The sequence below is a fragment of the Oncorhynchus nerka genome, linkage group LG14 (genome assembly GCF_034236695.1).
Source record: "Oncorhynchus nerka isolate Pitt River linkage group LG14, Oner_Uvic_2.0, whole genome shotgun sequence".
NCBI lineage: Eukaryota > Metazoa > Chordata > Actinopteri > Salmoniformes > Salmonidae > Oncorhynchus > Oncorhynchus nerka.
This window is the reverse complement of record NC_088409.1, coordinates 46,080,568-46,108,280: the sequence shown is the minus strand read 5'-3', so window position 1 is coordinate 46,108,280 and position 27,713 is coordinate 46,080,568. Positions and strand designations below refer to the sequence as shown.

The following is a 27,713-nucleotide window of genomic DNA, read 5'->3' as shown; positions in this document are numbered from 1 at the left end:
GCTCTCAGTGAAATACTTGTTCTGCACAAGACAAGTAAACATGACATGTAAAAGTTTTTTTTTTTTCATTGCCTGGTTCCCCAAACTCCTTGCTCCGATCACACCACGCTAGTTCCTTCTCCGCAATGAGTCTGGATCTGAGTACCTCCCCACCGAATTCTAGAACGCAAACAGAACATTCTAACTATTCTGATTGATCCATGAAATTAATGGTTTGATGTCACCACAAACGACTTCAACAATGACAGTCTCCGAATGAAGTGTGTAGCAAACAGAGCAGAGGAAGAATTCAGTTTGTTGTCAGGCAATGGTTTTGAAGGTGAATTCCTAGGATTTTACATGGTCTGTATCCAGAGTGAGCTTTTACCTATTCCACCCCTGATTACAACTGACTGTCTCAATAACTGTGTAATTGACGTAATGTGATACAACAACGTTTTAAATAGGAGAATGTCCAGAGAATATCGAGTGTAATCAATCCAAATTTCCGATCTGTTTTAGCCGCTCATGTCCAATCACAGGCTGATATTCTCTTCCTGACACATGAGTCCAGCATCATTCCCACCACCCACCTGACTGAGACCAGGGTTGTGATTACGTGCACGAAATGAAGGAAAATGGTCCGAAACGGAGTGATGCGGCAAGGTACTGTTTGAACATGCTCGTTTTCCGTTGCAGCGTTTTGTTATTGTGTGCCTTCGTGAACTCTAGGGATTTTAGAGGCAATTTTTACTAAACCTACACATGGTGTACCTGCAACATAACCACTAAGTCATCATCATCATCTGAAACACATCAGTAACGGCCTCTTCCCATGACAGATGATTGCTTTCAGCTGCCCCCTCCTTCGCTCTCTCTCTTTCCCTTTGTATTTTTCTGTCTGTTTCTCGCTCAATCTTTTGCTCTCTCTCTCTCTCTAACTGCAGTGTAGCTATTGCAGCGGCCCTGTATTTGGCCAACTCGGCACTTGTTCTTGTCTGTTTGGAGTGGGCATTAATGATTCTTTCTCATCCCGTTTTGTGCAGCACAGGCACACAGTGTTCGTGTTTGACATGTTGCAGGGCAATGGGGGATGGATGTCCTTTCCTTTCATATTTCTCTCTGGACTCCACTCTGCTCCACGTGGAGAAATGTACTTCTTACATAACTCTCTGGGGTGAGAGATGAGATGTGCCAGTCCAACTGAACTGGGCCACTCTAGGAATTAGGATAAACAACATGTTTGGTTCTTCAAAGAATGGCGCATCGGAGTCTGGTCACTGCTAGAGAGGATTGGAATTTGGGCAATAAAGAGACGTGTTTTATTTATAGAGTCCTCTGAAAGGGTGAAGATTTTTCGTAACTCGTGCATTCTACCGGTCACTCCTCTGTACCATAGAGATTCATAGATGTCAATTGACTTGTCGATTTCTGCATACAGCAATGTAAGGTAACTTAATACGTGTCACTTAGTGAGTGCATACGTTTTTAGTGTGTCTGTGATCCCTGTGGGAATTGAACCCTTGACATTGTTAGCGCCACCAACTGAGTCACACAAGACGATCCCATCCATTTAGCATGTGTGGTATGCATGGTTTCTCTTCCTTCTTTGCCTCTCTCCCTCTGCCCATGCTATGTCACAGGGTATTTGGGATATCTAAAATGGCGTGTGAGCGTATCTGTCATTGTCAAACTGCCCGCTAACTGAACATCTGCCAGGGGGGAGGAGAAGAGGGAACTTTTCAATGGGAGTCCTTGTCCGCGCTGTCAACGCAGGATACCGGTCCACCACAAGCTGAACAAGGAGGTGTGTGTGGCTGTGTGTGCGCACGTTCTGACTGCCTGCCCGTGTGTGCAAATGCGTGTTTGTGTCCCTGTGCGAACATGCAAGCATGTGTGCACAAAACACGTACAAGAGTATGCATGTTTGAGTTTCTATACATGTATAGGGACACTGTGCAGAACAGTATTGAGTATGTTCATGTGTACATTTGTGGAGTGGTGTTTTGTTGGCGTTTGCACTTTTACCAATAGTATGTCTTAGGACTGGTGAAGTTAATCATACAGGTGTGGGCATGCTAAAGTTTACTTGCAGTTCAGAAATGTATTTAACTGCATAGGTTATTGCTAGATGTTCGCTGATGAAGTTGCTGCTTGGCGTCACCCAGCAAGAGAGTTTGTCACAGTAACATTGGACCGTTGCTGCAACAGACATTTTTAAAAGGAACCTTTTTAATATCCACAACTGTACTACATAACGTTGGTGTCTTGTCTCACTTTTGCTCCTCCTACCATACTGGGGTTGGGTTTATTGGGGCACACCGTAGCAAAACGCTATGCAACGGGAAACGATAACAAGTGTTTCTTATTAGACAAGTTCAGGTAGTGCCCTCTCTATTTGGGTCTGTTTTATCCCATTTGGTGCCTACTGAATATGACCCAGTTTTCTGTTTCACTTCAGGAATGTCTATCCTTGCCCTTACAGGAAGCCAGTGCGATGGTTCCCAACTGTAATGTAATGTATGAAGCCTCACAAATGCAAGCACCATTCAAATCTACTTTTCTTTTTACAAACACAAATCAAATTTTATTTGTCACATACACATGGTTAGCAGATGTTAATGCGAGTGTAGCGAAATGCTACGTTCATGGATAGAGTTACCTGTACCCACTCACATATTTAACCCTATGCTGAATTCAAACTGAGGCACATTTTGTGATGACTTGAAATAAGTATTGGTTGAAAATAACTTTGCTTGAGTTTTCATTTGGAATGAGACACCCAAGCCGATAGAAAGTGAACTAAATGAATTGAGTCTGACATTAAATAAGTGTTTTGAACAAATGGGCCGTTGATGTTTTTCAAATACCAAATGTTGAAATATGATGGTATCACATCCAAGATTTCTGTCGTTTTGAAAATGATTTTTTTTGTTGGTGCCATTTAGTCAATATCACTCTTACTCAAATACTCTTAGCGGTCTCGCTGGATGATAGACCCAAGTGCAGCCCAACTTAATGGATATAGACACACACACATACTTACACACGGTCACATATACACGCCCTCACCTAGCCCACAGAGGTCTAGCTACAACCAAATGTGGGGAATGTCTTGGTAAGGCTTCAGAAAAGGCCTCGGAACACTCAGTGATTACAACTCTTAACAGCTGGCCCTATTCACACCGTCAGCACACACACACACACACACACACACACACACACACACACACGCACTGCTCCCAGGGAATGAGGAGACATCGGGCTGTGCTTCACTTTGGTTCCAGCCAGGAGCATTGGGAATGCTGCGGGAAAGAAACTCGGCTGTCTTTTCTTTCCACACTTTCCCTTCCTAATGATGTGTAGAAGCATACTCCCTCAACCTCTCACTTCTTGCTCACAAATTAGATGACACGGACAATTCAATTACTGTACATTCACCTCGTTCGCCAGTGAAATATGTGATGTTTTCATGATGTTGCTGAGCTTCAACATTTTGAATGATGACGTCAATGGTTGCCTACACTTGGTCCAGTCTTGTTTTGGTGATGGCTATACATTGCTTGACGTGAATAGTACTGGGCTTGTTCAACAGAAAGCCTGAAACAATTGACTGCTAAAACAGATTTAACACCTTTTATTTAGTTATTTTATGCAAGTGCTCTCTTTGTCTTGGGGCTCATACTTTTCACTTTCATACTCTGTCGTAGAACAGTTCTATTCACATGAACCTAATTTACAGGCACCAAATTTAAGGAAAGCTGATATGGGTCTGTTGAATAGATTGAGCACTTTGAGGTGCATGCGGCTCACACAGTAGCTTAGCCTACCGTGTTACCTTCTCACCTTGGGTGACTGTAAGAAACAAAAGGGGAATGGCGACCCATATCACAAGTGATTTACTTTGAAGTATATACGTTGCTTTATTACTTTCACTGGGATGAACATATATCATTAGCAGCAGAAAACTGAAGGTGCATGGATTTCCAGGACTATGGATGATGGAGTCAGTACAAACATAACCAGGGGTGGAATTGGAAGGACACAGTTATACGACATATAAAAAGTGTTTTTCCTAGGATGTTGCATTGGGAGTTTCATGGAGTGATTCCAACCCCCCCCTCCTAATTCCACTCCTGCTCTTAAACCAACCTCCTTTTCTTCCCCTCTGTCTAGTGATGGGAAATAGCCCTTGTACTTCCTCTGTCTCAATCTGCCCCTTCAAAAGGAGGCTTTGGTGTGGGTGGGAGGTGGTAGGAGCACATCTCCCTGTAACATGCAGTAAATAGTCTCTAATTAAAGCTCCCAAACTTCAGAGCCCAGCTTAATCTGTTAAAGCCCATCGCTACAGCTCTCCTCAAAGAACAGGATGAGCTTGGCACAGGACTGTGTACGTGAGTTAGTGTGTGTGGCCAGCTGGCTGCGTATGTGTATGGTTTTGGGAGGTACATTTTACTGCAACTCAGTTGGCTTACATAATGTGACTATTAATAAGTTACATATTTACCATACATCAACCTACAGTGGTTCCTCCTTTGAAAGTTGCAAGCTCATGCCGTGGGACTTAGAGGTCATTTGTGGTTTAGTACGGTACCCTGCGTCACCACTTTGTTGCTCCAGACCAGCACAAGGGGGGAGTTAGAACAATGATTATGCTTTTGAGTCCTACTGTGTCTCTAACTGACAATGAATGGGCGACATAAACCTAAATAGAAACTGATAATTGTACACGACTTCAGTATTACTTACTAAAACTGTTGTTACACTAAGGTTTTTCTCATTTTATTTTATGATTATTTTGCTCTTACTGTAGTACTGTAGGCCTCTCCCGACCAGTGTTGTTGTACAGTGCCTGAGTGGTGCAATGGTCTGAGACACCACCAGCTGTGTTGCTACAGATCCTGGTTCAATACCCGTGCTGGCCTCGACTGGGAGACACATGAGATGACTGTAGGTTTTTGATATTTCTCCCTCTAAAAACATAAATCATTCTAAATAACAAACTGGCTTTATTTACAAATTAGTAACGATGTCTTACCCCATGTTCAATAATGGCCTTTTTCTCGCTCATTTTACATTATTTGAAAACGAAATCTCCAATATTTCAAGGGGATTGCACTAATAATGGAGTTGACTCGGGAAACGTTCCCGCTGTTCTGTTCTTAGTGCCAGTCGGCACTTTGTTTTAGTTTCAAAGTAACTAATGGCATCTTTATGCTTTCATTAAAAAAATATATATTTCAAAATGCCGATGATTATTTAGTAATGGATCTATAAATAATTACTATGGGAATAAATATCACTAAATTACAGAAATATCCTCTATGTAATTATTGGCGGAGAGTCAGGTCATATTTTTTGATATACTGTAGGCCTACCGTAGTCAACATGAGTCTCACTAGTGTTGAGTAATGTGCTGTTAAAAGTGGTGTAGGTCATATTTATTTAAAGAGCATATTGAAGTTAGAAGCAATGGCCTACAACTATTTTAGCACCGTTTTGCCCTGCTCTGAAACAAGCATGGGGACTGGTCTTGATAAATCAATGAGATGTTTTATTTTAATTTCATCTCCGTTTGGGTATTGGTTAGACTAGAATAAAAAAATTAGGTTGTAGAAATACTATGCTCTTAGTGTAACCTTTATTTAACTAGGCAAGTCAGTTAAGAGCAAATTCTTATTTTCAAGGACAGCCTACTCCTAACCCTGGTCTCCCGCGTGCCCGCATTCTCTAGTACAGCCATTATTGAGGGTACTTGAGGTCACCGAGAAAGTCTGGACATGGCCTGCTCTCCCTTATGTAAAGAATTCTACACTTTCCCATGTTTACTACAGTATGTATTGTAGGCTATGTTTACTTGTCAGACTGCACAGTAGCCTAATAAACAAATGCAGGTGGCTTATATCTTATATCAAAATGCTTTAAATGCTTTATTATCCAAATATAAAAGCATATACAGTACACTACTGCATTTCTTCATCAGCATCTTTATGCTTGCGTTAATAAAATAATGATAAAAATACTCTTTCAAAATGCAGATGTTGATTTAGTTATGGATCCATAATGATTTACTATGGGAATAATTATCACTGAATTACAAAAAATATTGGAACAAAGTTTTTCTAATGAAGGCAAACAAATAGTTGCTTACTGGAAAGTACTCTTTCAAACACAGATCACACTGTACAGCATCATCATGGCTATTAGCAGGGCTATATTTTGGCCTTTGTAAATGATTGTTTTAGCCTTTATTCAGATTACAATCGCTCACTGTCGTTTAAAGAAAATGTAATTAAAAAACGTTATGCAGTATATAGCCTTCCCGCTGTGGATGTCTATTTCAGCACCGTTTCGTGCTGCTCTCAGACAAGCATGGAGAAACTCAAATGTTCAATGTTATTCTTAAGATTACAGTTGAAGTCGGAGGTTTACATACACCTTAGCCCAATACATTTAAACTCAGTTTTTCACAATTCCTGACATTTAATCCTAGGTGAAAGTCCCTGTCTTGTGTCAGTTAGGATCACTACTTCATTTTAACAATGTGAAATGTCAGAATAGGAGTAGAGTGATTTATTTCAGCTTTTATTTCTTTCATTACGTTCCCAGTGGGTCAGAAGTTTACATACACTCAATTACTATTTGGTAGCGTTGCCTTTAAATTGTTTAATTTGGATCAAATGTTTCGGGTAGCCTTCCACAAGCTTTCCACAATAAGTTGGGTGAATTTTGGCCCATTCCTCCTCACAGAGCTGGTATAACTGAGTCAGGTTTGTAGGCCTCCTTGCTCACACACGCTTTTTCAGTTCTGCCCACACATTTTCTATAGGCCACTCCAATACCTTGACTTTGTTGTCCTTGAGCCATTTTGCCACAACTTTGGAAGTATGCCTGGGGTCATTGTCCATTTGGAAGACCCATTTGCGACCAAGCTTTAACTTCCTGACTGATGTTTTGAGATGTTGCCTAAATTATGTGGATATATTGTCCTTCCTCATGTTGCCATCTATATTGTGAAGTGCACCAGTCCCTCCTGCAGCAAAGCACCCCCACAACATGATGCTGCCACCCCGTGCATAACGGTTGTGATGCTGTTCTTTGGCTTGCAAGCCTCACCCTTTTTCCTCCAAACATAACGATGGTCATTATGGCCAAACAATTATATTTTTGTTTAATCAGACCAGAGGACATTTCTACAAAAATTACCATCTTTGTCCCTATGTGCAGTTGCAAACCGTAGTCTGGCTTTTTTATGGCGGTTTTGTAGCAGCGGCTTCCTTGCTGAGCGTCCTTTCAGGTTGTGTCGATATAGGACTTGTTTTACTGTGGATATAGATACTTTTGTACCTGTTTCCTCCAGCATCTTCACAAGGTCCTTTTGCTGTTGTTCTGGGATTGATTTGCACTTTTTGCACCAAAGTACGTTCATTTCTAGGAGACAGGAATGCGTCTCCTTCCTGAGTGGTATGACGGCTGCGTGGTCTCATGGTATTCATACTTGCGTACTATTGTTTGTACAGATGAACATGGTACCTCAGGCGTTTGGAAATTTCTCCCAAGGAAGAACCAGGTTTACACTTTTGTTTCTGAGGTCTTGGCTGATTTCTTTTGATTTTCCCATGATGTCAAGCAAAGAGGCACTGAATTTGAAGGTAGGCCTTGAAATACATCCACAGGTACACCTCCAATTGACTCAAATGATGTCAATTAGCCTATCAGAAGCTTCTAAAGCCATGACATTTTCTGGAATTATCCACGCTGTTTAAAGGCACAGTCAACTTAGTGTATGTAAACTTCTGACCCACTGGACTTGTGATAAGTGAAATAATCTGTCTGTAACCAATTGTTGAAAAAATGACTTGTCAAGCACAAAGTAGATGTCCGAACCTTCTTGCCAAAACTATAGTTTGTTAACAAGAAATTTGTGGAGTGGTTTAAAAACGAGTTTTAATAACTTTAATAACTTCCGATTTCAACTGTATGTGTTTACTGAATATAAGCAAGTGATGTCTGCTAAATAATCAAGTTAGGTTTCTCCAGAAATAAATCATTCTAATAACAAACTGGCTTTATTTACAAATTAGGGAGAAAGTCTCACCCCATGTTCAAGAATTGCCTTTTTCTCACTCACTCCAGGTTAAATGAAAAGTAAATCTCCAAAATATGTTACTTTTTAAACAAAGCATTATTGTTTAATTTATTTATTTAATTTGAGGAGAGAACCAGGGGAGTGAGGGAAGAACAACCAATGGAGCTCTGTGGCTGGAATAACTACTATCCAGACAGTGTTGTGGGGGTCACCTGGTGCAGTATATGGTCTGTTATGAGGTCAAGCCGTCGCTGTCAATCATTTTAAAGATTTGGCTGAGGAGAAGGGGCTCGGTCTGGGCGAAATCATTACAACCCAGCTACCACAGTGGATCTGGGCCGATTCTGGCTGAGAGTCAGACTCGGCCGAAGTCATGTGGCCCGAGGCTGGGCTGCCTTCGGCAGTATTACTTATGGCTAGGATGCGGGGATTGAGCTTGGGCCGATTCCGGTGAGCGTTTCTGGCCCAAATATATTACTTGGGGCTCGGGCCGATTGAGGCTACTCTCTGGCAGATGATTACACAGGCTGCTTTATATCATTCATATTTCATTATTTGTTCTTCCATATTTTGTCATTGTTTCTGTGATCAAAAAATAAAATTAACATTTCATTTAAATTCTTTAAGAGTCCTGTTTAAGTAGTATTTTTGTATTTTGATACTTTGTGCAAGGCAATTGATAAGCATTAAAAACTTTGTGGATGGGGCCTCCTGAGTGGCACAGCGGTCTAAGACACTGCATCGTAGTGCAAACTGTGTTGCTACAGATGCTGGTTTGAGACACGTGCCGGCCGCGACCGGGAGACCCATGAGGCGACGCACAATTGTTAGGGGAGGGTTTGGCCGCCCGGGATGTCCTTGTCTCATCGCGCTGTAGCGACTCCTGTGGCGAGCCAGGCGCATGCACGCTGACACGGTCACCAGGTGTACGGTGTTTCCTCTGACACAAAATGTTTTCTTTGTGGATGGGTAGAATTTGTATGTATAACATGTATAGTAGTAATATTTAAAATGACTTATTTCGGCTAATTTTGTCTACATTTATTTACATTTGCATTGTCCGCTTCTGGGGAGATTCTGGTAAGATGCCGGCAAAGTCGGAAGAATTCCGGTAGACGGAAACGGCCCGATGTACTTCGGCCGATTCTGGGCAGTCATTCATTTTGATTCCGGGCCGAGTCCGACACCTGATTCCGGGTCGATTCAATCAGTTCATGCCCCCCGGAAGAGGGGCGCTTCTGGGCCGATTACTCATTGCTAGCTGGGATGCCTCCTGGACAGTGTCATCACCTCTCTAGCCAAAGTAAAGAAGTGTGTTTATGGGTTCATTCCAGGCGTGTGTAAAGGATGGTGTCTCTGTAGTGTAAAATATGTGCTGTCTTACTTTGCTGAACTGAACGGCACTATACCATTTATATTCTATATATCATACCTTTCCACATAACCTAGGGTCTAACTATGTAAACATATATGAAATCTTTCAAATACAATCCCAAATAGTTTTAATTTAGATAATTCATATGTAAATGTTCAGTCTATATCCAATGAGGAGTTGCAAAGTGATCCAACTTTCTGATAGCAGTATATCACAGTACATGGGTGGTGTGCCACGGACCTTTGTCAGATTTGGAAAATAAAAACCTTGGAGTTTGATTTAGACATTCTAAGAGCAGTAGAGTTTTATTTTACATTTTGAGTTTTTTTTAGGCTGTCGCTTTTGAATTCCTGACAGTCTATAATTTGTTTGCATTTGAAAAACGTGGTGGAAAGGTCATAACTTTATACTTTCTCTGGGTGGTGATGCAGTCTCAGACTGTTCCATGTTAAGAAACACTGAAATAACAAGGAGAAATTAACTGTTTCGGTCAAAAGCCCAGAATAAAGAGGGTATTTCAGCTTCAGCAAACATGAAACCCGATGGGCTTTTTCTCTGTTTGATTTGAATGTGATTGAACTGAATTAAAACCCGAATCAGACATTTGATCAACCAAAGAATGGTGTAAGCCGAGCCATGTACGCAAAACGATTAGTTAACACATTCCCTGAAGAAATGCAAGTACAGGGCTCAGGACAGACTGAAGTTCTGCACATGAAAGAAACTCAAACCTAGGATTTGAGGCGCTTCACATCTCTCCAAACGGTAATAAAATAAGCCTGTACGCCTGGGCAGTATATCTATCTTCCATCTGTGGAAATGCTTTGGATATCTTGGCACTGGGGCGAGATTGTATTTTGTGCTGTAGTGCTTTTGTTGAAAAATGAGAACCGCATTGTAAAATGGAGCTTTAAAGGCAGAGCAGGGTGCTTCTGTTATTTATTAGGCTCCTCCACCAATCACCCTCCATCATCCACACTGTCACCTCTGTCCTCCATCACTGAGGTGTGTGTGTGTGTATGTGTGCTCATTACGTGAAGTTACGTAGACACCCTCATTCAAAACACCTGGTCCATCCACACCAGCTGATAAACATTGCAGCACAGTAGGCCTGCACACAATGGACGACGTGGAAGGCTCTGCAGGAGAGAGAGGGGAGGAGAACGAGGCACTGTGGTTTACTGCAAGACCTTCAATTCTCTATCAGGCACATACAAGAGGGTGGAGCATACCTGTGAATGGACTGTGTGTGTGTGTGCCGGTCTTCATATGTGTTTCTTCGTAGGTCTGTGTGTGTGTGTCTTCATACGCCTGTGTGTGTGTGTGCGTTCGTGCACATCCATCCCTGATGATTTTCAGGTTGTTTACAGTGGACCCTGCCAGAGCAGGTGTCAGCTGTGTTTATGCTCTGGCATAAAACTCAGGCAAACCCACCTGGGGAGGAAAGACTTGACGCTTTACTTATTGCCCCAACAAACAGCTTTTAGTTTCCAGGGAATTATTTGTGAGGCCATTTTCTTTTTGTCTGTGTCCTGGAGTGAACTCACCATGTCCACATTTCCAGGCTACGCGTCTGACCTTACATACTTTTATTTTTGGTTAGAGATTGAAATCATTGTTGTTCTATGTGACAAACCCTTTGAGACACAGTGATACTGTTTTGAATGGTTTGAAAACGGAGAACTGAGAGGTTTGTCTGACAACTTCTAAATATGGATGCTGTAGAACTCATTTCCACAGAACATATTGGGGGTTTGTCTGAAAATCTCATTTTGTTTAAATTCTAGGCCAGATAATTTTAGGATGAGCAAAGCTTTAGTTTAAATTAGAGACACGGGACCGACAGTCCCAGACTATCGGGAATGACAGTGCCAGATCTGACCTGGCAACTGGAGGGCTGCTAGGCTTAGATCCTGACATTGTTTTCCTGAAAAAATATATAAATAATAATGTAATAAAACTATTTTGGGGGTGGGGTCTCAATTGACTGTTGAGAATAGTAGAACACACAAGGTGCAATTTCAAAATGTGGATCAGCAGTTTCTCTTATGTCAGTCACTGACAAGTTTTAATATTTAAAAAATCTGCACATTTTCCCACCAGAGATGTTTCCATCTAATTGACTTGTTGAGGATAAAAGGATGTGCATGATGACATTATGCACATAATGACTTTTGCAGGTTAAATTCCCATTTCCCCAATAAAAAAATACAAGTGAAATGGGTTTCCATTGCATTTTCAACTCTGCTAATGGTTTTGTCAACAAATATTTGTTGTTATATTTTTGGTCTTGGTACATGCACTCTAGCGAACAGCTCACAGATACAGTGTGTGTAGGTTTTCCTACATGATGAGATTTTTTTTATTTGTCAAAAGGAATCCAAGCATTGATCATCATGTCACCAGAATAAGAATTTAAGATCCTCAGTATTTATTGGAAAGGAGCATCAAGCTCATTTAAAGGTGCACTTTAATAATTGATTTAACCTGTAGCCTAATATACTTTATGCTTTCCCGAGTCGTCGTGGGAGGACAACACAACGATTGAATTCAAGTTTACTTCGATACGATGATTATTATATCAATATTTGCTCATAAAGGTTTTTTTAAGCCACCATTTCTTGCATAATTAAGTTGACGGCTATCTGAACTTGTAGTTATCCTGGTCGAATTACCGACCAGGGGGACCCCAATGATCTTGTCAGTCACTCGCTCTCAGATATCATATTAAAAACTGCAAAAACGTATCTCAACCCTATGGCAAAATTTGTAGAAGTGCATGAAATTTGCTATAAAATTGCTAAATCTTCTCTCCGCCCCATGGCAAAATGTATAGAATTGCAGCAAAATTCCTTTAGAACTGCAACAAAGTTTTGCTCAGGGCCCCCAAAAGGCTACAGACAGCTCGACTCTGACTGCATGTGTGGGAATGGATGTGGGTACGCAGACCCGCAAACCACTGGGCCCCTGATGATTAGTTTAGATTTTTTGTGGTCCCCACCCTCATAAAAAATCGACCATTAGCTGGCCAGGGAATGATCCCCATCTTTACTGATCTCAGACATGTGAAATAAAAGCCACTGTGACCAGTGACCTGTCTGTAATACTCTGAATTATTGTTTAAATGTTTATAATAATATAATATAATCATGTCATTGAGTGTCCAAGCTGTAGGCTGGCCTTTAAATCAAGAATCAAGATTCCATAGACAAATGTAATCCGGAAGTGATGTTTGGTTTGGACTCTGGTTTGCCGCTTAGAGTCACCGTACTTAACCTACCAAGCATTAATCCTGGACTAACTCTCAAATAACATCTTGGCATTTCCACCCAATTTTCCATTTGATGGTTTAGTCCAACTTAAAGGACCAGTGCAGCCGTTTTTATCTCATTATCAACAAATGTCTGGGGAACAATTAAATACCTTACTGTGATTGTTTTCAATTAAAATGTTAAAGAGCAATTTCTCAAGGAAGAGTTTTGTTAGGACTGTCTGAGTGGGGAGGGGAAAACTGAGAATTAGTTGTTGTTGGCAGAGCTGTTTGGAACTCTTTCTTGTTGGTCTATTAACTAATTTACTTAATGGTGATGTCACCATGTAAGGCCGAAACTCCATTCCAGCAAAACAGACTGAAATTTCAGGCTTTTCAAAGAGCTCTTACATTAAAATGGCATTATCATAATTTCCACAATTTCACGGTATTATTACATCCTCATTGTGTGGAAATATATATATAAAACACAGGAAATCACAGTTTTGACTGCACTGGGCCTTTAATGATCTATATCCAATATAAATATCACCCTATAGCACCCTCGAGAAATATGGTGTTTAAGTGATGGGGACATATGGACTTGTGCTATCGTTAAAAAACGATTCAAAGTCAATAAGTGTTTCCTTTGACCTGCCTTGGATGGCAGATGGAAGGGGTTTGCACTTTCCATGACTGTTCTATTGGTTCCATTGGGCCAGGCAAGCTCAATCAAGCCCAGCTAAAGTGTTTGAAATGATTTGAAATAGTATATGAACCCAGGTCTGTTCGTGAAACTGAGGCACATATGCATCACTAAAGCCAGGCCTGCTTTGTAGATGATGGCTACAGCTGCACGGATGGAATGCGTGTGCTGTAACAAGAGATGTTTATTATATTTCACCCAGTGGAGCAAAAGGATATTTCCATGGATTGTGTGACTGAATGAATGCCATAAGGTTCATTGTACTGTATGCAGAGAGCAGACAAAGCACCCTGGAGGCTCTGCATTCTTTAATAATAAAGAATCAAGGTGTTTCATAGCCCATGCACAGCCCTCTCAAGACTCCATCTCACTTTTGAAATAACTTTAGAAGGATAGAACTATACTGAACAAAAATATAAAGCCAACATGTAACAATTTCAACGATTTCACTGAGTTACAGTTCATAGAAGGAAATCAGTCAATTGAAATGAATTTATTAATTTAGGACCTAGGAGGCCATTAGGCCTACCCACTGGGGAGCCAGGCCCAGCCAATCAGAATAAGTTTTTCCACACAAAAGGGCTTTATTACAGACAGAAATTCTCCTCAGTTTCATCAGCTGTCCGGGTGGCTAATCTCAGACGATCCAGCAGGTGAAGAAGCCGGATGTGGAGGTCCTGGGCTGGTGTGCGGTTACACGTGGTCTGCGGTTGTGAGGCCGGTTGGAAGTATTGCCAAATTCTCTAAAATGACATTTGAGGTGGCTTATGGTAGAGAAATGAACATTGCATTCTCTTGTAACAGCTCTGGTGGACATTCCTGCAGTCAGCATGCCAGTTGCAAGCTCACTCAAAACTTGAGACATTTGTAGCATTGTGTTGTGTGACAAAACTGCACATTTTAGAGTGGCCTTTTATTGTCCCCAGCACAAGGTGCACCTGCGTAATGGTCATGCTGTTTAATCAGCTTCTTGATATGCCACAACTGTCAGGTGGATGGATTATCTTGTAAACAAAATTGTGCACATTTGAGAGAAATAAGTGTGTGTATGGAACATTTCTGGGATCTTTTATTTCTGATCATGAATCATGGGACCATCACTTTACATGTTGGGTTGATATTTTTGGTCAGTATAGATGTGACATGCTAATTGCTCTTCATTTAATTAATTTATTTTCTTGTTCTTTTTTAAAAATGAATTACAATGTATCACTCTATGAAATCATAATATCTTAGGTTATGTGTGTTCACATTTCCATCCACTATTGTAGATTTCATCTGATGCCATAAATGATATGGATTGGCAGTTAAAGTCTGTATGTGGACCCTCCACAGCAGTTAGAGGTGCCTATTAACACTACCATGTTTCTAGGCAGAGCTCTCTGGCTTGACCCTAAACATGAAGTCATTGCTGATAAGCAACACACAGCATAGTTAGGGTGAATAACCTATTTGCCAGCATGCGTGTGTGTGTGTGTGTGTCTTCATACGCAGTGGTGTAAAGTACTTAAGTACAAATATGTTAAGTACTAATTAAGTCGTTTTTCGGGGGTATCGGTACTTTACGTTTTATATTTTTGATTACTTTTACTTCACTACATTCCTAAAGAAAATAATGTAAAAGTACTCTTTGAATGCTTAGCTGGACAGGAAAATGGTCCAATTCACACACTTATCAAGAGAACTTCCATGGTCATCTCTACTGCCTCTGATCTGGCGGACTCACTAAACACAAATGTTTGTTTGTAAATTATGTCTGAGTGTTGGACAGGGCAATCTGTAAAGAAATTTAAAAAACAAGAAAATAGTGCCGTCTGGTTTGCTTAATATAAGGAATTTGAAATGATTTATACTTTTACGTTTACTTTTGATAGTATAGCAATTACATTTACATTCAATACTTAAGTATATTAAAAACCAAATACTTTTAGACTTTTACTCAAGTAGTATTTTACTGGGTGACTTTCACTTTTACTTGGGTCATTTTCTACGAAGGCATCCTTAATTTTGCATGACAATTGGGTACTTTTTCCACCACTGTCCATACGCATGTGTGTATCTTCATTGGTCTGTGTGTATGTGCGTGCATGTGTCTGTATGTGCGTGTGCTCTCTGTGTGTGTCTTCATACGTCCTGTGTGGAAATTGATTCATGGTGGAGTCTGAGGGTTTTTCAAACTGCTCGGTCTCACTGTAAACACTCTGACACGGCACAAGCCGATTACAAGTGAAGCAGATGGTTGGACTTCTAGGGAGTTGTGTTTTTGCATTCCACTGTCACGAGAGAGCTGAGAAATGCAATGTAAACCAATCCCCCCCACACACACACGCACATGCACCCCTACACAGTGCAGAAAATATGGCCTTCACGTACTGTACTCCGAACTGGTACTCAGTTGATGTATTTGGTGTGCACAAGGGAAGCCTATATCTATCTGAGTTATGGAATTATAGTTGTGCATTCCCTGGAGTGGATCAAGGAGATCTATCTCAGTAAAAGTTGGCTGTGTGTACTACTTCTGTTATGAAGTGATTTGTCGTTAGGCAAAGAATGCTGGATGGTCTGGGCCTGGGGGAAAGTGCCGCACCAGGCTCTATAGTGGGTTGAAAAGATGGATTTCAATTCCCAGGTTTTGGATGAAAGTGCTCAAATTGATATCCACATGCATGGGCTGTGAATAAGGCCTCTTAATATCTTATAAGGCCAATACTATCATTGCATGGACCCTCTGAACTCTCTAAATTTCAGCCCTCCCTCCTAATAAGGACACCGTATGAATACATTCAGTTGGACAACTGACTAGGTATCCCCCTTTCCCTTTATTGGACAGTAATCAGTGGAGGCGGGCCCAGGTAGAGGAGGGAAAGGAGATCCCTTGTAAATGTGATGGACAGTAATGAATAGGCAGTGTATTCTCAGCAGGAAGAAGAGTCTATTCTAGAGTAGGCGCCATGCTTCGACATGGGCTAACTGTACACAAAGGGATGAGTGGGTGGAGCAGAGGAGACACTGATTAAGTCATTTTGGTATGAATGCATCCTTTGACGTCTATGCATTGATGATAAAGGTTCAAGCAAGATGTGGCTATGATGGTGATGTGTACATGGCACTGTCAACCCCAATGTGCTGTCAAAACATTTGAGGAAGCTCGTTGCACTTAATATATCTGAGTACAGTTACTTAAAGTGATTTTGTAGTCTGCCCTACAGAGGCACTGTGACCCTGTAGGGCAGAGGTGTCAAACTCTTTCTGTGGAAGACCTAATGTTTGCAGATTTGTGGATTTTCCTTTCAATTAAGCCCTGGATTTTATTTTATTACATTTTCGTTTCACCTTTATTTAACCAGGTAGGCTAGTTGAGAACAAGTTCTCATTTACAACTGTGACCTGGCCATGATAAAGCAAAGCAATTCGACACATACAACAACACAGAGTTACACATGGAATAAACAAACATACAGTAGAAAAGGTCTATATACAATATGTGCAAATGAGGTAGGATAAGGGAAGAAAGCCAATAAATAGGCCATGGTGGCGAAGTAATTACAATATAGCAATTAAACACTGGAATGGTAGATGTGCAGAAGATGAATGTGCAGTAGAGATACTGGGGTGGAAAGGAGCAAGAAAAATAAATAAATACAGTATGGGGATGAGGTAGTTGGGTGGGCCATTTACAGGTGGGCTATGTACAGGTGCAGTGATCTGTGAGCTGCTCTGGCCGCTGGTGCTTAAAGCTAGTGAGGGAGATATGAGTCTCCAGCTTCAGTGATTTTTGCAGTTTGTTCCAGTCATTGGCAGCAGAGAACTGTAAGGAAAGGCAACCAAAGGAAGAATTGGCTTTGGGGGTGACCAGTGAGATATACCTGCTGGAGCGCGTGCTACAAGTGGGTGCTGCTATGGTGACCAGTGAGCTGAGATAAGGCGGGACTTTACCTAGCAGAGACTTGTAGATGACCTGGAGCCAGTGGGTTTGGCGACGAGTAAGAAGCGAGGGCCAGCTAACGAGAGCGTACAGGTCGCAGTGGTGGGTAGTATATGGGGCTTTGGTGACAACTGATGGCACTGTGATATACTGCATTCAATTTGCTGAGTAGAGTGTTGGAGGCTATTTTGTAAATGACATCGCCGAAGTCAAGGATTGGTAGGATGGTAAGTTTTACAGGGGTATGTTTGGTAGCATGAGTGAACAATGCTTTGTTGCGAAATAGGAAGCTGATTCTAGATTTAATTTTGGATTGGGGATGCTTAATGTGAGTCTGGAAGGAGAGTATACAGTCTAGCCAGACACCTAGGTATTTGTAGTTGTCCACATATTCTAAGTCAGTACCGTCCAGAGTAGTGATGCTGGATGGGCGGGCGGGCAGTTGCGGGCAGTGATTGGTTGAAGAGCATGTGTTTATTTAGTTGCATTTAAGAGCAGTTGGAGGCCACGGAAGGAGAGTTGTATGGCATTGAAGCTCGTCTGGAGGTTAGTTAACACAGTGTCCAAAGATGGGTCAGAGGTATACAGAATGGTGTCGTCTGCGTAGAGATGGATCAGAGAATCACCAGCAGCAAGAGCGACATCAGAAGAGAGTCTGCCCGAGAATTGAACACTGTGAAACCCCTACATAGAGACTGCCAGAGGTCCGGACAACAGTCCCTCCTATTTGACACCCTGATGTCCTTGCCGTGTCTGAATCCTGGCTCAGGAAGGCCACCAAAAATTCAGAGATTTCCATACCCAATTATAACATCTTCCGTCAAGATAGAACTACCAAAGGGGGCGGAGTTGCAGTCTACTGCAGAGATAGTCTGCAAAGTAATGTCATACTTTCCAGGTCCATACCCAAACAGTTCGAACTACTAATTTTGAAAATTACCCTCTCCAGAAATAAGTCTCTCACTGTTGCCGCCTGCTACCGACCACCCTCAGCTCCCAGCTGTGCCCTGGACACCATTTGTGAATTGATCGCCCCCCATCTAGCTTCAGAGTTTGTTCTGTTAGGTGACCTAAACTGGGATATGCTTAACACCCCGGCAGTCCTACAATGTAAGCTAGATGTCCTCAATCTCACTCAAATCATCAAGGAACCCACCAGGTACAACCCTAACTCTGTAAACAAGGGCACCCTCATAGACGTCATCCTGACCAACTGGCCCTCCAAATACACCTCCGCTGTCTTCAACCAGGATCTCAGCGATTACTGCCTCATTGCCTGTATCCGCCACGGAGCCGCAGTCAAACGACCACCCCTCATCACTGTCAAACGCTCCCTAAAACACTTCTGTGAGCAGGCCTTTCTAATCGACCTGGCCCGGGTATCCTGGAAGGACATTGACCTCATCCCGTCAGTTGAGGATGCCTGGTCATTCTTTAAAAGTAACTTCCTCACCATTTTAGATAAGCATGCTCCGTTCAAAAATGCAGAACCAAGAACAGATACAGCCCTTGGTTCACTCCAGACCTGACTGCCCTCGACCAGCACAAAAACATCCTGTGGCGGACTGCAATAGCATCGAATAGCCCCGTGATATGCAACTGTTCAGGGAAGTCAGGAACCAATACACGCAGTCAGTCAGGAAAGCTAAGGCCAGCTTCTTCAGGCAGAAGTTTGCATCCTGTAGCTCCAACTCCAAAAAGTTCTGGGACACTGTGAAGTCCATGGAGAACAAGAGCACCTCCTCCCAGCTGCCCACTGCACTGAGGCTAGGTAACACGGTCTCCACCGATAAATCCACGATTATCGAAAGCTTCAATAAGCACTTCTCAACGGCTGGTCATGCCTTCCGCCTGGCTACTCCAACCTCGGCCAACAGCTCCGCCCCCGCAGCTCCTCGCCCAAGCCTCTCCAGGTTCTCCTTTACCCAAATCCAGATAGCAGACGTTCTGAAAGAGCTGCAAAACCTAGACCCGTACAAATCAGCTGGGCTTGACAATCTGGACCCTCTATTTCTGAAACTATCTGCCGCCATTGTCGCAACCCCTATTACCAGCCTGTTCAACCTCTCTTTCATATCGTCTGAGATCCCCAAGGATTGGAAAGCTGCCGCAGTCATCCCCCTCTTCAAAGGCGGAGACACCCTGGACCCAAACTGCTATAGACCTATATCCATCCTGCCCTGCCTATCTAAGGTCTTCGAAAGCCAAGTCAACAAACAGGTCACTGACCATCTCGAATCCCACCGTACCTTCTCCGCTGTGCAATCTGGTTTCCGAGCCGGTCACGGGTGCACCTCAGCCACGCTCAAGGTACTAAACGATATCATAACCGCCATCGATAAAAGACAGTACTGTGCAGCCGTCTTCATCGACCTCGCCAAGGCTTTCGACTCTGTCAATCACCATATTCTTATCGGCAGACTCAATAGCCTCGGTTTCTCGGATGACTGCCTTGCCTGGTTCACCAATTACTTTGCAGACAGAGTTCAGTGTGTCAAATCGGAGGGCATGCTGTCCGGTCCTCTGGCAGTCTCTATGGGGTGCCACAGGGTTCAATTCTCGGGCCGACTCTTTTCTCTGTATATATCAATGATGTTGCTCTTGCTGCGGGCGATTCCCTGATCCACCTCTACGCAGACGACACCATTCTATATACTTTCGGCCCGTCATTGGACACTGTGCTATCTAACCTCCAAACGAGCTTCAATGCCATACAGCACTCCTTCCGTGGCCTCCAACTGCTCTTAAACGCGAGTAAAACCAAATGCATGCTTTTCAACAGATCGCTGCCTGCACCCGCATGCCCGACTAGCATCACCACCCTGGATGGTTCCGACCTTGAATATGTGGACATCTATAAGTACCTAGGTGTCTGGCTAGACTGCAAACTCTCCTTCCAGACTCACATCAAACATCTCCAATCGAAAATCAAATCAAGAGTCGGCTTTCTATTCCGCAACAAAGCCTCCTTCACTCACGCCGCCAAGCTTACCCTAGTAAAACTGACTATCCTACCGATCCTCGATTTCGGCGATGTCATCTACAAAATGGCTTCCAACACTCTACTCAGCAAACTGGATGCAGTCTATCATAGTGCCATCCGTTTTGTCACCAAAGCACCTTATACCACCCACCACTGCGACTTGTATGCTCTAGTCGGCTGGCCCTCGCTACATATTTGTCGCCAGACCCACTGGCTCCAGGTCATCTACAAGTCCATGCTAGGTAAAGCTCCGCCTTATCTCAGTTCACTGGTCACGATGGCAACACCCATCCGTAGCACACGCTCCAGCAGGTGTATCTCACTGATCATCCCTAAAGCCAACACCTCATTTGGCCGCCTTTCGTTCCAGTACTCTGCTGCCTGTGACTGGAACGAACTGCAAAAATCGCTGAAGTTGGAGACTTTTATCTCCCTCACCAACTTCAAACATCAGCTATCCGAGCAGCTAACCGATCGCTGCAGCTGTACATAGTCTATTGGTAAATAGCCCACCCATTTTCACCTACCTCATTCCCATACTGTTTTTATACTGTTTTTTATTTATTTATTTATTTACTTTTCTGCTCTTTTGCACACCAATATCTCTACCTGTACATGACCATCTGATCATTTATCACCCCAGTGTTAATCTGCAAAATTGTATTATTCGCCTACCTCCTCATGCCTTTTGCACACATTGTATATAGACTGCCCATTTTTTTTTCTACTGTGTTATTGACTTGTTAATTGTTTACTCCATGTGTAACTCTGTGTTGTCTGTTCACACTGCTATGCTTTATCTTGATCAGGTCGCAGTTGCAAATGAGAACTTGTTCTCAACTAGCCTACCTGGTTAAATAAAGGTGAAATAAAAATAAAATAAAACACTGAACTCTATCAGAGAAGTAGTTGGTGAACCAGGCAAGGCATTCATTTGAGAAACCAAGGCTGTTGAGTCTGACGATAAGAATGAGGTGATTGACAGAGTCGAAAGTCTTGGCCAGGTCGATGAATACAGCTGCACAGTAATGTCTCTTTCGAAGACCTTAGAAAGGCAAGTTAGGATATATATATAGGTATGTAGCAGTTTGGGCCTAGAGTGTCTCCCCCTTCGAAGAGGGGAATGACCGCGGCAGCTTTCCAATCTTTGGAAATCTCAGACGATACGACAGAGAGATTGAGCAGGCTAGTAATAGGGGTTGCAACAATTTCGGCAGATAATTTTAGAAAGAGAGGGTCCAGATTGTCTAGCCCGGCTGATTTGTAGGGATCCAGATTTTGCTGCTCTTTCAGAACATCAGCTATCTGGATTTGGGTGAAGGAGAAACGGGGAGGCTTGGGCGGGTTGCTGTGGGGAGTGCAGGGCTGTTAACCGGGGTAGGGGTAGCCAAGTGGAAAGCATGGCCAGCTGTAGAAAAATGCTTATTGATAGTATTATTATATTATAGTAGATAATTAGGTGTGGGGAGTTCCTTACTAATTATTGTCCTTAATCCATCAATCAAGGACATGGAAGGAGCGGAAACCCACAGACACTCGTCCCTCCTTGGAATGAGTTTGAAACCTGTGCTGTAGCGGAGCCAAATTTGAGTTATCAGCTTGAAAAGCCTCTCCTCCAATATCATTTATTTTTCGAGTGAATTGTAGAGTTGCCACCCATGACTGAATTTGTTAGTGGCCTTCACCATGTGAGTTCCAAAGTGAATATTATCATTATAATTAAACTTGTTATGTCAGTACATTACATATTGTATCTCATAAGGACTTATTTTGAGGCATATCTTTATCCTAATACAGTGGCCACATCAGGCCTGCAAGTAGGGTTGCATAATTCCAGTAATTTTCCCAAAATTCCCAGGTGTAAAAAAAAAAGATCCTGGTTGGAGGATTTCCAGGAATCTTTCACCTGGGATTTCTGGAAACCCTGGGAAATTTACCTGAATTTTGCAAGTTACATTAAGCTGCCTTGCTAGGTGATGTGTAATTCCTATTGGAATCCAGCCAGAGTTAGGATAACCAACAGGTGGAATTTTTATTCACCTGGAAACTACATTTTTAATGACTAACAGGATTAGGAACAGTGTGAGTGACAATAGACAATGGGCCTGATTGGAAAGCTCAGAGCTTCTGCTCTTGTCTGTCTGTAAAAACAAATGGATGAGTGGAACAAGCAAGGTAGGCCAGGAGCAAGGAAGGAGGGTTTGGTCAATCAAGGCAAAGAATATGTTGAAGGCTAGCTGCATTGGGTGCAGATGACTGAACTGCTCACTTTGGTGTCTGTGTTGGCAGGTATACAGATGAGGAGGCACACAAAGGCATGTCAATTGGTATTAGTATGTGATGCAGATCACATGCACCATCCTCCTCCTCTACTTCTTCAATGACAATCCCATAGGCCTCTACATTATGGACAAGGTACTGTTTCTGTATGATAACCATGATCAAAACAGTTATTTTTAATTCACATTTACCACAAAAATCAAGGAATGGAAACTGTTGTGTGCATGTTTTGTTAAACGTCTGTATAATAACTGTTCTTTGGATTCCCTCCTAACATCTGTGATGAATATAACAGGAAACCTGTTCGATCACCATGCACTGCAAAATCATTCTGGCAATGGATACAGAGAACATCAACACATTAACATCAACACGCCAGAGGATATACCCATTGGGGCTCTGCAGGGAGTTTTGTCACACCTGCTCCAGAGCGCCAGGCTGCCCATCATTACGCACACCGTTCACCTTCGTTACGCGCATCAGCGCTTCATTGGACTCACCTGTACTCTGTCACTTCTGCTCCCCCTCCATGGCGCTCGAGGGCGCCAGGCTGCCTATCATTACGCACATCGGTCCCCTTCGTTACGCGCATCAGCGCTTTATTGAACTCACCTGTACTCCTTCACGTTTTGATTGCCTTCTCTATATTTGTCTGTTCCTCTATTTCATCCACGTGTCAGCATTATTGTCGTTTATGTTTTCCCTGTCCACACGCTGTCCGTGGTCTGTTTTGTGCCCGTTGTTTATTAAGTGTTCACTCCCTGTACTGGCTTCTCGTCTCCCAGCATCTGTCCTCACAAGTTTACCTCATATTTGGATTTCTTTATAATGTTTTGCCACTAAAATCATAATAAATGCTGACCGCTAAATTATTGTGTTATTGTTATGGGTATTATTATTAATAATAATAATAGGGGGTGGGGGTAGTACCCCAAAAGGTTCTTCGAGTATCCATTAAAAGGAGTTCTTTGAAGAACTTATAGGGGTTCCCCGACAGTTCAAATTTGAAGAACCCGTAAAGGATACTCCAGGAACCTTTTCTTTTTTACAGTATGTATATGTGGGTAGGGGTAAAAGTGACGGGGCAATCAGGATATAGAATAAACAGAGTAGCAGAAGCATATGTGAAGTGTGTCTATAAGTCAGTGCAAAAATAATTAAGATGAATAAATAATAAAGAGGTTAATGTAAATTGTCAGAGAAACCATTTGGTTAACTGTTCAGCAGTCTTATGGTTTGGGGGTAGAAGCTGTTCAAGAGCCTTTTGGTCACAGACTTGGTGCTCTGGTACCGCTTGCCAGGCGATAGCAGAGAGAACAGTCTGTGTCTTGCTGCACTTCTAACATCCAGGCCAGTGTCATATACATCCAAATGAACTCTTGATCTGTGAACATTGGAGGGTTGGAGTTAAAAATCTAAATGAATGGGGGATTGGCCATTGTGGGTGACAATCTAGCACTTGAAGAAAGAGGAAATTAGGAATATATGTATAATTATTTAACTGCAGGTACTGAAGATGTGAGTGAAATAGTTGTAAGTAGCAGTGGAAGATGTGTCCTTTTTAGTTTAGTCCAATTAGGGTAGGGATGGTACGGGGGGAAAACTATTTAGAGAAAATATAAATTGGGATCAATAATGATGTAAACAATGAAATTGATAGAACCTACAATCTATCTGCAATATTAAAGCTGATCTAACCTCCATGTAAAAAAAGGAGACAATTGGTCCATAGGATTTTAGACTGTGTTTTATCTATAAACTACCACAGTGACAGAGTAAAATATGACATTTGCATATCCTTACTACAGCCATGTGTAACTAAAACCCATGGTTCTTTGTTTGCAGTACTCTTGCCTTAAAACCCCATTTGAATTACAGTATGTTGCTCATTGGAATATGCTCTTCGCCGATTTCTAAGAGGCCAGACTCCTTTCGCACTTGCCGTATGTCTAAACCCCAATGATGAATGTGGAGTGTCAATCTTTGCCTTGTGGATGGACTGTGATGAAAAGCAGTGCTTCCTGTTGTCATTAGTGCTGGTGTCCTTTGAGCAGCACTCCTGGGTCGTTGAACTGGTGGAGGCCAAATGACTGAGCAGCCACCATGCAGTAATGACTCCAGCCCAGGAGGATGCCACTAACTCAGTCTGTTTATTTTAATTAACTCTGAGTCAACAGTTACCGGCAGAGGGAGGAAGGGGAGGGTCACAGTGGCGAGGGATTGCATGGGGATTGAGTTAGCCAGCAGCCATCTGAAGTTGAAAGGAACAGTAAGAGGAAATCTGAGTGATTCAGAAGACAAACATTTTGAGTGTTTCAAATAATTTGGGGATTGGAGATGGAGACAGTTCAGGTTAAATATCTCAAAATGTCTGGACTTGTTTATACAGTAAGAATATTGAAATACCACACTGAAAAATGTGCATATTGTCTGTCTACAATGTAGACGTGTAGATGTGTGGAATACAACTATTGTAGACTACAGTGTGTGTGTGTGAGAGATACAGACAGACAGAACACAAAGTTGAGGAACATCAGGATGGGCATGTCCTCTCACTCCCCTCTCCTAGCCTGGGCTTGTTGGGTCCTGTGCTGGGGGAAGAAGATGCAGTGAACCTGGTGATCAACTGCAGTAAATGTGCAGTGGGCCTGGTCTGTTAACCTGGCTCTGGTCTCCATTGCCTATCATCAGTATGTGTGTCACCCTGTCATTATCCTGATCATACTCCTCCTCTCTAGCACGCTCATGTAGGCTCCATCTTAATGAAAGGGAGAGCTCTGGTGCTAATGGATCTGTACTACGTCATCATAACACACACAGAGAGACGCATGCATGTATGCACACACACACAAACGAATGCACACACACAGACACAAGCATGCACGAATGCACGAACGCACACACACACACACACACAACAAATGCCCCAACAAGTGCCTCCAGCACACACACACAGTACAGTCTACATTAATTTATCGTATAAATGCTAGAATGTGTACACATTTTTTCTGTGTTATTTCAGTATTCATACTGTATACACTATGCACAAGTCCAGGCATTAAACTGTGGGAAGCGGATGACTGGAAACAGATTGTTTGTTATCGGAATCAAATTGTTGCTGCCAGTTAGTTTCCATGTCATTATGTGGAAGGCTGTGTTGTGGTCGTTTGTCTCCTCGGCTGTGGTAAGGCACGCATCCATCCAGACCTGGGTTCAAATACTATTTGAAATCATTTCAAATACTTTACCTGAGCTTGATTGATATTGCCTGTTGCAAAGGAACCAATTAAAAATGTCCCAAATGTGCAAACACGTCTACCTGGTACAGGCTAAAGCCAACGCTCAAAGTTTTTGAACAATATTTTAACACAGATCTGGTCCTGTGAGGTTTGTCTCCGTGGCTTTGGCAAGGCATGGGTCTATCCCTTTATACAGTTTCTAATCTGCAATGGGGGTATTCCTTTATACAGTCTATGGTCTAAACCGGCATCCTTATGATTCATGCAACCCTCATCCGATGCATATGATTGCCTTTGGTTAACATTTCACCTCTTCATCTCTTTCCCGTAACAGATGTGAGAAGCTAAGAAAGAATTAAGAGCTTGTAATTATAGCTCACATCTGTGAGACAGTTCACAGAGTCACAGAGTTCCACAGGCTGAGTCTGTAAGTCTAGTTGTCTGTCTGTGTATATACAGTACAGTGTCTACGGGACCGGGTGAGGTGGTAATGTGTTTTCATAGAGAGGATGATGGTTGTGAGGACTTGAAACCTGCTGGGGCTCCAGGAAGTTTATCATTGGCGCATGGACACATTAGTGACGGGACAATGTGGATTTGTCTGGCACCTGATTGGCAGATTTTGTCCCAAGGGAGTGCTCATTGGTTGGGGTGGGGTATTAAATCAATGTCTTGCTTTCTTGTAGGCCCCAAAACACAAATGTGACAATACAGGGCCATTTCCACTACTGAAAAAGTGTCTCTTTGATTGGCCAAGTTTTTTTATTGGCCTTGCTAAACAAGGGCTTCTCTCTTCCTGAGGCTTTCAGCTTTTTCCTCATAAACAAGCCATTAGTCCTCATAAGCCATTTGTGTTTAGTAGTGAGAACTCCTTGACCAAAATACACCCTGTTATAAATGAGCTCTATCAGCAAGGAAATCCTCCTTTGATAAACAAGGACGTTTGCCCCCAGGTGAACGAAACTAAAAGATTGCGCAAGGTTTCACAGCCTTAAAGTCCTACTCTGATATTTACAGCCATTGTTTTTAAACATTTCAATGAATGATACCCATTGATTATCATGTATAAACGCCTCATGATCTTAAATCATAATCCCACTGTAGCCTTGAACAGGGTACTAGTAGACAGTCGAAAAAACACTTTTTTTGTGGTAATTCTTTTTTAACATCTTTTTCAACACCTTTTTCTTTCTTTGCCATAGACCAGGAATAGCTGGGAATAACTGGGAATCCGAAACATGCTTTGACTTGGTTGGCAGGAAGGCTTGTTTACGTGTTAACCAAATTGCAGCCCGGAGTGCCACAAGGCACCCGCATACCGTTCCTGGGGTTCCTGTCTGAGTGGAGGCAGTAGAGTAGAGGGACTCAAACTTGGTGACTCATATACCGTATAGGACATCAACTGAGAGGAGGAGGCTTGGGGGTTGACTTCGCCCGGTGCTGTATCCACTACTTCCACAATTTTTTCCTAGAGATCTACACAGCCTACTCCACATTTTCAAAGTGAAAGAAAGTTATAGAACATATTCTAAATTCTTAGGGCAACATACACTGAGAATACAAAACATTAAGAATATAGGGTGAATGGGCAAGACAAAAGATTGAAGTGCCTTTGAACGTGGTATGATAGCAGGTGCCAGGTGCACCAGTTTGTGTCAAGAACTGCAACATTGCTGGGTGTATCAAGAATGGTCCACCACCCAAAGGACATCCAGTCAACTTGACACAACTGTGGGATGCATATGAGTCAACATGGACCAGCATCCCTGTGGAACACTTTCGACACCCTGTTGAGTTCATGCTGTGATGAATTGAGGCTGTTCACCTCAATATTAGGAAGGTGTTCCTTATGTTTGGTATTGCTCAAGCTCATTCAATTTGGTTGGG

The 27,713-nt window shown here is 42.4% G+C and overlaps 1 long non-coding RNA gene across 2 annotated transcripts; it reads left to right on the top strand.

Annotated features, from left to right (window-relative positions):
• The first annotated feature begins 491 nt into the window (after window positions 1-491).
• On the top strand, window positions 492-23,456 carry LOC115142074 (uncharacterized). 2 transcript variants are annotated; one of them, XR_003865456.2, is made up of 4 exons: window positions 492-645; window positions 2,441-2,499; window positions 22,597-22,722; window positions 22,883-23,456. It is a non-coding gene; the product is annotated as an uncharacterized LOC115142074 (long non-coding RNA). The 2 variants fall into 2 exon arrangements; XR_003865455.2 differs by lacking the exon at window positions 2,441-2,499.
• Window positions 23,457-27,713: the final 4,257 nt, after the last annotated feature.